The sequence below is a fragment of the Gavialis gangeticus genome, unplaced genomic scaffold, assembly GCF_001723915.1.
Source record: "Gavialis gangeticus isolate Ggan-Ray unplaced genomic scaffold, GavGan_comp1, whole genome shotgun sequence".
NCBI classification, from domain to species: Eukaryota; Metazoa; Chordata; order Crocodylia; family Gavialidae; genus Gavialis; species Gavialis gangeticus.
The window spans coordinates 62,105,928-62,118,843 of record NW_017729033.1 but is presented as its reverse complement, the minus strand read 5'-3'; the positions used below and the strand labels follow the sequence as shown (position 1 = coordinate 62,118,843).

Sequence of the window (12,916 nt, the reverse complement as noted above, 5' to 3'; positions counted from 1 at the left end):
CTATCTATTAGCTTCTCTGCTTTGTGTTCCAATCTCACATAGATGTGTAAGTGTATTATGCTTGCAGAACTACTAGAATGGACGTGTAACTATATTAACCCATGACGAGATGAATCGATTTAAGTGGATGATCAAAGCCCTGAAATAGATGAGCTTATATATATAAATGATATTTGAAAGAGTCTTTCATCAGTCTGGTGCACCCTTTTCACAAATCGCCCTGCAAAGAAGGTCACTTTCACCAAGGCTGTAAGAAAATAGAACCACTGAAAAACCTTGGGAGTTTTTTCACTGATGTGGAGTGGGTTCTTAGGGTACAGTTAAAAAAAATCACTAACTTGCTGTCTCAGTGTTTGGTTGTACCACTTGATATATATATCAAGATTTGATTTTTTTAGAGGTGTCTAGCATGCATAAGTAGTTTTAGTACTATTGGATTCTTGGATAAACTATACAGTGCAAACATGAATTATTTTCCTGGTCTTATGCTAGATTCATCTCAACTATAAGCTTTGTAAGAGGCTAACATGAAACTCTTTATAGTGGTAATGTCCCCCCCACCCATATCCTTAATACCACAAGCAATATCATCCCTGCTGTTGTTTTTGTTTTGTTTTCCTGATGAGCTGAGATTCCCCTTCACTTCCTTTTCATTATCATGTCACTAATCTGAATTCCCAGTAGTATCAATCTCTTATTTTCAGATGCAACAATAAGGAGATTGACCTCAGTATGCTTCTTAGTCCTCTCTTCCATGCAGTAGTTTATTATGTACTCACATAAAAGGGTGAGTACATAACAGAAAGAAGAAAAGGGGTGTTTGCTTAAGATGCTTCTGGATTCTCACTTCTACTCTGGCACTGAAGTTATCAGCAGTCATCAATGAATCTATTCATCTTCCTTTAAGAAAATCAACTTAAAATCATTAAATGCTGCATAAACAATCTTCTCTCTTGTTAAAATTGCAGCAGACCTCTGCCATTACACATTCAGACTTCTGGGTGCTAGTACATTTGTGCTTTCAAAGGAATCAAGCACACAATATCCTTAATAACTAGGTGTCAGAAAAGAAAGGGGTTTCAAAACATAAACTGTCAGAATTTTATGTTAGAACTTTCTTATTGCAGCGTACTCCAGCAAAAATGAGTTGAAGCTTTGGAAACTTTCCAATATATTATACCAGATTTAAATCAATTGATTCTATTTAAACTATATTAGGACCCAATCTCTGACCTGATTTAAATCATAGTTGCATTGACTTCAAGGGAACCTCAGTTGTTTGACATCAGCTAAGGGTCTGGCCCTGTGTCTCTGAATGTGAAAGGTTAATGCATTATGGTGCTCTGGTCTGACATGCTTTAAAAAATGCTATTCAGCTTCATATCCTATCATTACTTTTATTTATATACTAGCCAATTCCCTATCAAGAATGACGGAGCTGGGGGGAGGGGGCTGGGAAGGAGTGCTGCCACCTAATGGCCCATGCTGCCGCAGTGCCTCCTGCAGGGAGTGGGGTGGGGGAGCCAAGGCCAGCGCTGCTGCCCTTGGCTCCTCCACCCTCTGTCCAGTCCTCAGTGTGGCTTTGGAATCATGGTGGCACTCCCCCACGCTTGGAGCACTCTGACTGTTTCCGTCAGCCAATCAGAGTGTGAATAAAGCGTTACAGACAGACAGACGGACAGACTTAGGCCTTTATAAGATTAGAAATTAATTCATTATTCTGTGAAAAGCTCAGCATCTCCTCTAAGATACGGAGCACTTTGGCAAGGTAAAACTATGAATTGTTAAATGATACAAATTCTGAGGTGCTGAGCTTGTCTTTCAAATAAGTTGTGAAGAAATGGAAAATGACATTTAATAAATTACTAGTAATAGTTTCCATACATATCAGTGATTGGGTAATAAAATGGTTAAGATTCAAGCAGCTTTCTCCTGAAACATTTTGCTGCTGGAAATTAGTCTATCAGCCCTACTAATGGTTTCTCTTGTGAACAATAGGTTTAATTTCCTGAAAAGACCAGCAAGATTTGTTAACAGGATGGTAAGTTTTTATAATTTTTTTTCATTTGTTATAGGGTTAGGCTACAATTTATAGTTTAGTTCTTAATTCACATGTTTGTTTGTTTGTTTGTTTGTTTGTTTTATCATTTAATTTTTTATAGTAAATATATTCCAAGTTTATTGCTGTTTAAAGAAATGTATTTGTTGGGCAGGACTATAATGACCATAAGTGGTCTAGAATTTTTTTTTATAGTTTTGATTCTTAAGAATTGAGATGAGTCTTAACTTCAGTGTTCTGCTCATTTGAACTTGGGTAATTATTTCCTGGTTACTTAATTCACTTCGAAAGCTGACACTTACACTGTAGTTTTTATAACTTAGCTTAAATTATCACTGCTGTGCTCCATATGTCACTCATGGCATGGTTATGCTTTGTTGTTTAATAAAACAGTCCTTGTATAGTTAGTATTTTAATCTGTTAAGTGCCATAGCTGCCATTGGAAGTCAAGATAACATATATAAGCCACATGTGATTTATACTATAACTTATACTCATATAGCATTGTTTATCCATAGTGCTTTGAAAAACTTAAATATGCCTCTCCTGTGCTTGTGAGATAAGTGAATGTGGTTACTTGAAGATCTTTAAATCAAAACATTAAGACCTAATAGTGAAGTAAATACTTGCAAAGTTTGTAGATCTCTTCTACCTTATATTACTAGATAGAATTAACTGAAGTCACGGAGGTCTGTCACATCATGAGCTGGGCTCAGCATTAAACTTGTTGGGTTAGGCTGAAAGCTATCTGTAACTCTCATGACCATTAAGCCTACTAGTTTTCACGAACAGATGTGACATTTCTGGTAGCATGACTTAACCAGTACTGTTTCTCTGTCTTGTGATAATTCTGTATTGAGCTCTCTAGAGAAGAGACTGTTTTATTTATCTGTATAGGATATAGCCTAGTGAGACCATGATTAGGGTCTCTAGGCAATACCACAACGTAAATGAGTAATAATAAATCTGGGAAGGATTTTTCCCAGATTCTGGGAAAATATGGATTTAGTCTCTTAATTTGGTTGCTCTGATGTCCTAGATAGAAACCCAGAAATGTGTGTGTTTTTCCTAAATGGGTGGATGAAACATGTCACATAGAAGATAGGTAATTTGTATAATGTTATAAAAAGCCACTGGCTGTAGATTCCAAGATCCCAGTTTTGGGATCTACTGCAGTGCATAATCTGGACTATGACTCTTCTTCAATTTAATGTTTTTAGAAAGTAATTGAGAATTGTAGAAAAGTAAGGGCTTTGTTGCACATTAACATCCCCCTCCCTACTGGCCCAAATTGGGACCAGTGCCCTTCCCCCTGCTCCCCAGATCCCCACTCACTTGTCCCTCTCCCTGCCTCTCCTCTGTGGCTGCCTGTGCTGTCTCTCAGGGGAGCAGGCAGGGAAGGGTTAACCTGCTTGCCCAGCTTCTACCCCTGCTGCTCTCTAGGCCAGGTTCATCCAGAAGAGCCACAGTGGGTTGGGTAGGGATTAGCTTCAAATGGGAGGCGGGGAAGGGGTTGTATAACCTATTCGTTTAAACCCTGGAATCAGTCTTGTCACACAACTACAAGGCAGATTGCCAGAAAACGCCAGAAGTACCCTAACACGAGGGTTGGTAACTAAGTCCACAGGATGCATCTGACCCATGAAGCCGTCCCTCCATGGATATGGGACTTCAGCAGCCAGATTGACCCATTCTAGGTCAGAAGCGGGGGCGGGGGCAGTAGGTGGGTGCAGAGACCCAGCCACTGCTGACAGTTTTTTCCCAGCAGCTGCACAGGGAAAATGCCTGATGCACTTTTCCCCACAGTGGCACAGGGAAAGCGCCACTTTTCCCCACAGTGCTGCTAAAGGCCCCTGCTGCTGCAGGGAAAACCACCAGCTGGGGACAGTCTCCATGTGCTGCCACCAGAAAAAGTAGCCGAGATATGGGCACTTTCCCTGTGCAGCTGCTGGGAAAAGTGATGGTGGCAGCAGATGGGTCTTAGTACCTATGTGCCTGCCTGCCTCTGTGGGCTAGACTGACGGAGTTTGAGTCAGTTTGAAAAGGTTGTCAGCCTCTGCCTTAATTTGTCACAGGGCCACGCTTCCTGTTACAGAGGAAGGTAAAACCCACCGTGTTCTTACGATGTCAACTTAAAAACCCGAATGATAAAAGTAAAGGCCAGAGACATATGTGTGTATGTGCACGGGCATGTATGCTCATGTTTAAAGAAAATACGTATCACAAAGATGTGTTCTTGTGAATGTGCATCTATATTCATACACAACTGTGCATTTTAAAATACTTAAAATTTCCTTTGGTTTACGATGGTGAATTGTATTACAGAAAGCTGACCCTCCCCTTGATTGAAAAAGAATAATTGAAATTCCAGCAGCAAAGCATCAGAGAATTTTCTTGTCTTTGATTTTTTTTTTTTTTTTTAAGCCAACAAAAAGGTGAAGATTTATTGGTAGTGTCAAAGTGAAAGGATGGTTAAATTGATTTAAACCCCCCCCACCACAAAACTTTGTTAAACCATAGCTTAGAAGGAAAAAGAATTGAGGCTTGAACCCTCAAGTCATTTGGAATGCAAAAGAAGCCAGATTTGATTTTTTAGCAATATTAAAGAATATATGATTTAAGATACCCCTTCCCCCCCAACTCTGAACCAGTACCTTTCTACTTTATTTTAAGTCATCCTTAGTCTGACTTACGGCCATGGCCATATTGATGTGAAGGTGGTATAGGGTAATGAGAAGAGTATACTTTTTGTAAATGCAAGATACTTTGTGGCAGGGAAGACTGAAATGAATAACAACACTTAAATGCAAATGTAGATTTATATTTGGAAAATCCTTTAGGAAAGCCAAAAAAATGAATAGTAAAATTCCAGGAATAAATTTTAAATAACTCAATTTCTTATGCAAATAATGCATAGTAATCATGGCTAGAACTCCAAGAAATATATTATTGCTTTTCTCTTGAGTCCTAAAAGTTTGCTTTTTTTTTTTCTTTCAATAATATTATTTTCTGTCAACTCTTTACTGTGTTCCAAATCAGATAGTTTACAAGAATCCAGGTTGGCATGAAAGAAATCAAATAGCTCATGAATGTCCAACACCCTGCAGGAGTTTAGAAGTAAAAGAACTGTTATTCAGTTGCATGCCCTTTAAAGCACTGTGGACTGTTGAACTTGGTAGAGCAGTGGTACTTAACCTTTTGGGCCCTCTGGCTGGGTGAGGAGCACGTTGTTTTTCCATGGGCCATATCAGGCCCAGTTCCACCCAATTTGGCCTTGTGTCCCTGATCTAGTGCTCAGGGCCATGCTGACCACTCTCCAGGCTCCCTTTAAGGGTGGGTCTGGAAATTTGGCAGCTGAGGAGCAGGAGTGCTGCCACTGCTCCCCCACCACCATATTTTTGGACCTATGGGGAGCTCTGTGGGCCGTATGACATTTCTCTGTGGGCCAGATCTTGGCTCCGAGTTGGATGTTGAGCATCCCTGTGGTAGAATATGACTAGCCACTAGAGAGGAGCTGTGGATGAAGCAGTGTTAAAGTAGAAGCAGTTTTGCTCCATTTGTACCATTCCTGGTTTGTCCACAGGTAAGAAGTAGAATGTAGTGCTTCCCTTTTCAAATGTTGGGCTTTTAAAGCTGCTCCAAATGTCTATGCATATATGTACCCTCAGGTGCTTAAACAGCTCCTGACAACCTCTTGAGGTCTCTCAAGGATATGGTTGTGTTTTGCAGAAAGCAGGGGAAGCTTCAGGTCTGGTGCTGTATACAGCTCTACTGTCCATGCCTAAATGATATGTCCTCAATACTGTACACCCACTGGATTACTAAAGGAGTAATCCAACAGTTAAATGAAAACAAGGGCTCTGCCTCTGTTACTTAAGACCATCACAGAGGTGTACTGACAAGCCAGCTACATTCTTCACTAGGGTTGCACTATGTAGGCTTCACTGGTGTTGGCTTTAACTGTATTTGTTTTAGGCTGATAAGATTTATTTGCATTTGATTTTTAGGTAGAAACTGAAATCTGTAATAGCATAACCATCAGAGTATGAGAGTCCAGAAACCTGAAACCCTGACAAAAGATCACATGACCAAGGCCAGACATTAAATTTGGTCTTTACCATCACTCTTGTAAGTCAAGCTTGTCAGGCATTGGACTGTGTAGTTCAGGTGCTCTTCTAGTACCTAATATCACTTAAGGAAAGGGGCAGATGTTGTCCTTGGCTCCTCAAAAGCAGGAGTAACCCATGGATCTGGTTATAATCTGCCAACTAATATTACGGACTACTGATACCTCTTCCTTCTTGATTCAGTACTTCCTTTAAAACCCCTTGCTCTGCATAGACCGTTGGTAAATGTGATGATGCTCAGATAAATCAACTCAAAGCCTCATATGCTTAACTTTGTAAGAACAACCCTTGGGCCTTGGCTTAACTGCGGCTAAAATTGCACTTGACCCTGGTTTTCCCCGTTTAATCCGATGTGTTCACACACTCGTATACCACTACCAGTGCATCACAGCAAGGCAGTCACTATGCTCTGTGCTATTGGGCAAACTTCGAAATAGCTTTAATGATGTTTTGCTACCACAATGTTAGTGCAGTGAATATGTGCAGTAATAGGACCTACAACACTTGAGATGTGGATAATCAGTCCCTTAATGCATGGGTCATCCATTCATTGATAGCATATTGCCATCTGCTTGTGTTCTGACCCCTGACCAGCAGTAGTCTACCTTTTATATCCCTCTGCTTGTCACTAGTGTTGTGATCCTACTTGCAATTTCTCCAGGCTTCTCCAGTGTTTTTGATTTGACAGCAGAACAGCCTGAGCGGCTGCCATGTGTTGGAGTGGGGCCACCTGGCTGTATGCACATACTAGAATCTCAGCAGTTTTCGGCTTTACCCTGGCTCAGCTGCAGTCACTGTTTACATTACTTATGCTACATTGCCCTCAGTGCAGATACCATCTTTTTTGGAAGTTGTCCTTTGCTATGAAATCTGATTGGCACTTTACAGAATAATTTCTTTTATTTTATTCATATTTTGCTCTGAACAGAGCCCTTGTATGTGAAAAATGAGTGGTAAGAGTGACATGCTAAATACTGTAATACAAGTGGTAGCTGTGATAAAATGACACTCGTGTCTGCTTTGGATTAATTTAATTCTTATTTATTCAGTTTTGCTGAGATAAAGGAAAATTGTCAGGTATGTACAGTAGACAAATGCAGAAAGAGAGTATTTCCAGCAGTTGCTTGTGAAGGAATTGCATTTATTTTAAAGATGTGAAAATTGGAGGAAACTGCAAATGGATCAAGTTGAAATAGCATGCTTTGAGTAGCACCTGACTTTATTTTATTCTGACTTGAAGCCATTGCTTTTCCACAATTTAATACATGCTAGAGGCATAATATATAGAACTTGTTGAACTGTGCCATCAGTCACCTAGCATTTATTTTAAATTAAAGTAAGTGTTAATTTCAGGACTTCAGTTCGGAGAAGTGCAGAGAACAGAATTTTTAGCAACATGTAGCAGTGCTTGAAACCAGAACCAAACACTAAAATTTTGGGAAAACTTACTGGACTTCCTTTCTTTGTAGACACCCAAATAAGATGCATATATACCTAGATCAGGGCTGTCCAACTTCTAAGTGGCCCAGGTCCACACAGGCTGTGTGCCTTGTGTGTCTGGACACTCCCCTCCCCGTCTCTTGTCCTGCCACGTGCAGAACCCCACCATACCTTTTGGCTGCCTAGCTGTGGACTCCCTCAGTGCACCAAACTGCACGGGTGCTCCAGGGGATGGAGTGCATCACTCTGCCTCACCCCATGCATGGAGTGGGGGCATGCAGAAGAAGCCAGAGGAAGGAGGATGTGCCCTAAGACCCTGGCTGCTGCTGCAGCTGAAGTGGTAAGGGCTGCAGTGACTGGGTAAGAGCATGTTAACATCTTGTGGGCTGCTATTTAGTCAACACTGACATAGATAATGAGTAGCCATGACTGATTTAATATGGACTTCAGTGGATTTAAAAAAAATCTTGATCTAAATATATGGAATTAAATAGCTTGGTCTGTTCACGTATGTTAAATTAAGCTAATGTTACAAAACACCCAAAAGTTCCCCTCTAACTGGGTAGAGAGGGATTGATTAGAAAAATGAGCTTAATTTATCTTTGCTTCTTCTCTTTAGGGAAAACTTTGGTACCTCGTATCTCTCGTTTTGTAGCATTGCTGGTCTCATTAGTTCTACAAAGTTTGTTGCATGCTATTCTCAATTACATTCCAAATAGATATCTGTTAGGTTAGGGGTGCTCAACCTGCATGCTGTGGGCCAAATATGGCCTGTGCAGCCATGGCATTCAGCCCACAGGGCTCCCCATGGGACAGGAAATTTGGTGGCAAGTAATACTGCCACTCTTGCTGCCAAAATCCTAAGCTACATTGCCAGGAATGGGCCATGCTCCCTTCTTCCCAGTGCAGTCAGATCAGGGCTGGGCTGCACCACAGCCTTCCTGCCTTCTCTCCCCCATAGACAGATCAGTCCCTACTTTACCTGAGTACTCGGGTCCTCTGGCCCATGGATGGACTGAACACCATCCATTGGGCTGGAGTGGGGAAAAAGGTTGAGCACCGCTGTATTAGGGGATTGTTAAGGATATAAAGTGAAGCTTTTGGAAGCTAGGAAAGGCCAAGATTAGAGTTTCCTGTGCACCTTTAATCTGCTCCTACCCGATTCACTCACCCTTTATACGTGTTATAATAGTCTTTAATGACACAGTCCTACAGTATTCTTTCTACAGAACCCCATGAGCAGTTAGCGCATTCATGGACTTTGCTGTGTTACCACAGAAGATGCAGACACATAGACTCCTATTTTTTGCTTTAAATAGATGATAAATGTTTTTGGTCTTATTGATTAGGGGTGCCTATACACATGCATTGAGGCTGCACTGATGCACTGTAATTACAGCACGTCGGAGCAGACTCGATTAATCAAGTCTGCTGGAGTGTGGCAACTAACGCACTCTAGCAGACTTCAGTGTCATGTGCATCAGCGTCCCTGCACTGAAAAATGGTTTAACTAAAGCTCTTTCAAGCTTTAGTTAAAGTTCTCCCACCACCACTTTTCAGTGTGGGGACTCTGATTCAGGTGATGCTCCAGATGTTTTAATTAGCGTGGCTCTAGGAGCCATTCAAGCGCCCTCTTCCCTCCCCAGAGCCCATGTATAAATGTTCTAGGGTGCCAAAAAAGAACTTCCATGTGGTTTTATCAGTGTTGTGAGTTTGGTTTAACAGAGTCCTAGTTCCTGGAGCCTTATGATTAGGTAAGAATCCATTTAAGATTTTTTTTTTTTTTTTTTTTTAAAGAAAGTGCTTAGCCATCATGGTTGTATGGGGAAAAAAGACCTTGGGAAATCACATGGTTATCAAACCTATAGGTTTCAAAAAGCCTGAGTCTGAATTGATTAAATCTTTGCAGGTTAGTCTAACCTGCATAGATTGAACCAATTTTTAAGTCAATAGACATTCACTTTTGATTCTGGAAATGCAGGCACATGCCTGCAGTGGCTCAGGCTAGAAGCTAGGGGTGCTAGAGCAAGCCTTCCCTTCTGTGTAGCAGCTGCAAGGCAGGGGAGAAGCTGACTGGGGGGAGGGGGGAAGGGAGAGAGGAGGCTGGCCATTGAGTATTATTTGGGGTGGGGTTTAAGCTCCCACCTTGGTCTGCAGGGTCCCCAGTCAGGGTCTCTCTGGCTTTTGCCAGCTTGCTACTCAGGCAGCTGAAGCGGGGGAACCAACGTCATGGCTGCAGGTTGAGTTTACAGTATGGGTGTGTACAGGATGGTCTGGACAGGGATGCTTCTGCCTCAGGCAAGGGCTGGGCTAGATGTGACCCCTGCAGGTCCCTCCCAGCCCCACTTCTCGGATTCTGTGACCTGATCCAGAGAGGAACTCTCTGCCCTGCTCTTCTAAGAACTGAGTGTTTCAGGCCCCCGTTCTACTGCAGAAAGAAGAGGGGGGAAGGCCCATGGCTTGTTGCCCTGCTGGGACAATGGCCTCTATGCTGGGACATGCACGAGGGGCTGCAGGTCAGAGTTGCACGCATGCACACTGAAGCAGGGCCTGGTGCTGCACAGCACCTGCCTTTCCTTCTCTGTGGGCTTCCTCCAGCCACGAGCAGGGGTTAGGGCCCTTCCCTTCAGCCCTCCCCCGCTGCCCCCCATGTATTTTAAGGGGCTGGAGGGAGTGAGGAGCCCGACCCATACCCTGGACACAGAGAGGAGTTGTGGATTTCTTGCCACTGGGCCTCTGTCTCTTTGAGCGTGCCTGGTGTGGGGGTGGTAGCTGCCTGATCTGTAACACAACAATGGGGAGAATGCAGGGCATTCAGAAGCAGGCGCCGGACCCTGGGGGCACCAGCCAAGCAACTTCTCCTCCTGCTGAGGCCGTGTCCAGACACAGGCCCAGCGCAGGGTGGGTGTCCCTGGGGGAGGGGAAGGTAGTGGCACTGATCAGGATACAAGTGGGGAACCTTCTCCCCCAGCCCCTGTTGCTGACTCCGCTTGAGTTTCTCACCCACCTCTGGGAAGCCATGGCTGCCTCTAGGAAAGCTACCAGTGCTGGCGCACAGTTACCTGGCTCTACAGCTGCTTGATTGCAGCCTCCTGTTTCAGACTGCCCAGCAGCTTGGTCAGCTGCTGCAAGCACTGGTGGGGCTTGGTGGAGCCAGGAGCAGCAGCAGTGATCAGGCAGCTGCAGTACTCAGTAACTTTGCAGGCTAGTACCAGCAATTTCCCCAGTGGCAGCTGCGGCTCCCCAGAAGTGTGTGAGAGTGACTTTGGAGTTGGCAGTGGGGGTTGGGAGTGGGGGGGATCCTTGTTTTGTCTCCTGATTGGTGCCACCACCTTCTCCTCCTCCAGGGACACTCACCCTGCACCGGGCCTGGGCCTGGCCTCAGCTGGAGGAGAAGCTGTTCAATAGGTGCCCCGAGGTCCAGCAGCCACTTCCGAATGCCCTGAGTTCTTCCCATTGTTGCATCACGGAGCGTGGCAGCACCAGAATCCCTCCAGGGGCATCTGCCCCCTGCCCACCTTCCCTCTGCTTCTGCCTGTGACAGCACAAGCCCAGCACCTCCCTCTCCCCCTTCGCCTTGGGCCCAGGGCAGGCATCTGGTCGTATTTCCCCCCCCCACACACACACACACACTGCCTGTTTCACCCTCAGCTCGCCAGAGCACTGATTGTGGTCTGGTTAAGGAGGAGAAGGGTGGGGCCAGCCCTGCTAGCCCAGCCCAGGGCTGCAAAGCATGCTGGGAACCTGGGGGATTATGAGGTAACTTAAACCAGGAAGGGGTCTGAGATAGAAGTTCCATAAACTGGTTTGACCTAAATCAGTTCAGTCTGATACTACATTCAACCAGGTTTATCTTAAGCCAGTTTTGGCCATTTTAAAAGTGGTTTATGTATGCTGAGGGTCTGTTCTGTTACAAGTGTAAACCGGTTTTTTATCACTTGAACTAGTTTATGCGTAACTTCTGTCCCTGACCATAAAGGCTCAAATAATAAATATATATTTTTTTTTTTTTACATTTTTGAGAGAGAAGTCAATGTTAAGATTTTTTTTTTTGAACTGCCCAACTTACGGTTTTTCAAGGTTTTTGGAATCGTATTAAAAACTTTACTCAATACTCCTGCTAAAATCTAGCTTAAACATTTGCTTTAAGTTTTTGTAACATAGGAGCACAAAAATATCCCATTTGTTAAGGGAAGTATTTGAGGATGCTTTACAATACCCAGTTTCCACACTGGTACTTGATTAGATCTGTATGTAACTTACATTTCCTAAACAAATGATGTGTACAATTTATTCATGTATTGCCAGATGAATTAGTAGCTAGTCTGTGTTTGACGTAATTACTGTGCAGCCTAAACCATCTTGGAATAACCATCTCACACTGCTGCACTGAGATTTTGCAACTGCATTTTTATCACATTTTTAATTGTCTGTATATTTCCTTGAAAGCAATAATAAAATACTAACGTGCAATCTGTCCATAATTATGATGGAGAGCTTGCATTTTGCTAGTACGAAATATGATCAGATTGGCAAAGAAGTTATGCCTTCTAGATTCATAAAAGATTTATGTGCCTAACGTAGGACCAGATGAAATTTAGATGCCTGGTTTATACAAGAGTTTTGCCAAGGGAGTTGTGGAGGAGATGGGCAGCACAGTGGTGGATAGGGTAGAGAGAAGAAAGCAGAGCAGCATCTTGGTTAAGGAGCACAGGTTAGGGAGCAGAAAAGCAAGGCATCAGATTGGGCAGAGGAAGGAGATCAGACTTATGCTTGGGGGAGGGTGTGGGGCTAATTTGTGGCATACCTGCTAAAAAGGCTGCCCCCCAAAGCAGTAGTTCTAAACTAGGGTGCCATGACACCCTGTAGTGCTGTGAGATCTTACCAAGGGAGATGTGGTGCCCAGCCCCCGTGCCAGGAGATAAGCAATTGCTCCTCGTCTTCTGGGTGCCACAGTATCCTGCAGACCAGTGGTTCTCAACCTTTGGGACCTTACATAACCCCTGCTGACTGACGCAGCAAAAGCGAAACCGTAAGTCCCACCGTAGCACTTTGGTTTTGCCGCTGTGAGCTGAGTCCCACTCTTTCCACCGCAGTTTGGGGCAAAGCAACCTGCCTGGGGCCTCCCTCCCTATCCCTTAGCACACTGACGCTGGGGGCGCACCGGACACGGCGGGAGGGGTGGCGGCTGGAAATTCTGGTCCAGCTTACCATGGGTTGAGAAACACCGCTGCAGACGAGCAGTGCCTGTAGCTGCTTCTGCTCCCTGGGAGCCCCCACACTGCCAGTA

General features: G+C 43.8%; 1 protein-coding gene across 2 annotated transcripts in view; it reads left to right on the top strand.

Moving 5' to 3' along the window:
* The first annotated feature begins 2,021 nt into the window (after positions 1-2,021).
* APBB2 (amyloid beta precursor protein binding family B member 2) overlaps positions 2,022-12,916 on the top strand; it is a 364,788-nt gene continuing 353,893 nt past the window's right edge. For both annotated transcript variants that reach the window (XM_019526015.1, XM_019526014.1), the window contains exon 1: positions 2,022-2,041. The gene's annotated coding sequence lies outside the window, so the exon portion shown is untranslated. The remainder of the gene's footprint in view (positions 2,042-12,916) is intronic.